Raw genomic sequence first — 2,044 nt, forward strand, 5'->3', positions numbered from 1 at the left:
GTGATTGTCACATTAAGAATCACCTTTGACCTCTTATTTTGTGAAATAAACATCAGATATATATACTAAAGGGATTTTTCCAGTTTACTAAGAATAAACCCACTTGTCCTGGCACTTTTTCATATCTATTTTTAGTTAATGATTTTATCTAAGCTCCTTTCTATTTTGCCTTCTAGTATAGTGTCTAGAAGCTATACATTTTCTTTCATCTTATAAACACTCACAATTTTTTTAAATCTAGTCATTTATTTCAAAACTTCTTATTACAAAAATGTAAAAATCCAGCTTAACCAGAAACACTGAGATTTTTGTTATGGATGTCCAAGTATAATTGGTCTTTACTCCCCAATTCCCTTCCCCCTCAGTTAACAGAGCCATCCTTCTATTTCCAGTTGATTACATAGTTGCAAATGCACCGGGATGGCTTGGATTAAATCCATAAATACAAAGGCAAAAGCTGAAGAGCTAAACACATGCAACAAGTTCTAGGAGGGAAGGAAACTCAGAAATGTGCGCATGGGCAACATGGATAGAATTGCAGGTTTGGCAATTTTCTTTAATCATCTTTGTCCTTGGCTCCATGTTTTAGAATGCGTGTGAATTCAATGTAACTGAAGTTGCCTTTTTTGTCAATGGGTGCCTCCCTGAACAACTCGTCCACTTCCTCATCCGTAAACCGGTCTCCCATGGTAGTCAGTAGCTCCCTCAGATAATCTTCATGAATGAAACCTGATGCTTCCTCATCGAAGCATGCAAACGCATTTCGGATAACATCTTCTGGGTCAGTGCCATTTAGCTTCTCTCCAAACATAGTGAGGAACATGGTGAAGTTAATGGGGCCTGGAGCTTCATTCATCATGGCCTCCAAGTATTCTTCAGTTGGATTTTTACCCAATGAGGCCAGCATGTCATGTAGATCCTCCTTGTCAATGAAGCCATCTCGATTCTGGTCGATCATATTAAAGGCCTCTTTAAACTCCTGGATCTGGGACTGATCAAACATAGCAAAGACATTGGAGGTCGCGTGCTGAGGACGCTTCTTGGTGGTCTTGGTCTTTGCTCTTTTGCTGGACATGATGGCGGTTTTGGTGGCCGAGGCTGCGGTGGATTGAAGGCGAGGAGAGAGCACTGCGGACTCCTTCAGATGTGACAGACCTTCTACCAACAACAGCGGTGAGATCCCGGCCAAGAAACCCCTAAATATTACTTTTATACTACAACCTAATTAACATACCTAGAAAAGTTCTTTGCTGTTCTCCAACTTTCATTTATATTTCTGTTAACATCTGTTTTCATTGGAAATCCAAAGTCTGAACTATAGCAATCCTCCTCCACTTTCAGTACAAGAGCAGCTAAAATGGCTACCCTGCATGATGTACCTACCTATTCTTGTATATATTTAATATTGGCCTAATGTGTCTAACCAATATGTAGTTGCAGCTTATTATTCATGTGCTGCAACCCACTGAGCTATTTTGTAATGTGCAAGTTTCAGTGGTATAGAATTGTTCCTATAATATTTATCCTATTCTTGCCTTCTGAGTTAGGAATCTGTTGTGGTACATTGCTTTCCCTTGGTCAGGTTTCCAATATTCATATTTCTGCTATAAGAGAGAGAGGCTTGTCAATGGCAGAGAGACTTCTAATGCAGACACTTGTTTTGCAGCTCCACACAGATCTCTCCCATCCTTCATGGAGCCTAAGAGCAGCTGAAAGTATGCTGTCTTTCCTTTCTATGTGATACTCAAGGCCGCATCTGTCTTTGGGCTGCGATAAGCACATTCCTGCAGACACTGTTCCTGTACTCCTATGCTCGAGATAGAAAGGGAGGCACCTTGCTGACCTGCCCCCGGAATAGCTTAGGCTTAGCTACTAGCAATCTATTGTGCCTTATATGGGTCTTCCTGCTGGCTCTCTGACAAGTTGTTTCTTTCCTAGTAAGGTGATATCATACTGTGTGTGAAACAGATATATGCTTTGTACTGTCTTTATTCTGGCAGTCTTCTTGTCACACTGACTGGGAGTGGACGGGGAGGCTCTTCTG

The 2,044-nt window shown here is 41.1% G+C and overlaps 1 pseudogene across 1 annotated transcript; it reads right to left on the minus strand.

Annotated features, from left to right (window-relative positions):
- Positions 1-249: 249 nt before the first annotated feature.
- LOC147733672 (myosin regulatory light chain 2, smooth muscle minor isoform pseudogene) lies at positions 250-1,189 on the minus strand (annotated as a pseudogene). The gene has a single exon (XR_015308536.1). The product of XR_015308536.1 is annotated as a myosin regulatory light chain 2, smooth muscle minor isoform pseudogene (transcript).
- Positions 1,190-2,044: the final 855 nt, after the last annotated feature.

This window comes from Lissotriton vulgaris, chromosome 2_1, assembly GCF_964263255.1.
Source record: "Lissotriton vulgaris chromosome 2_1, aLisVul1.2, whole genome shotgun sequence".
NCBI classification, from domain to species: domain Eukaryota; kingdom Metazoa; phylum Chordata; class Amphibia; order Caudata; family Salamandridae; genus Lissotriton; species Lissotriton vulgaris.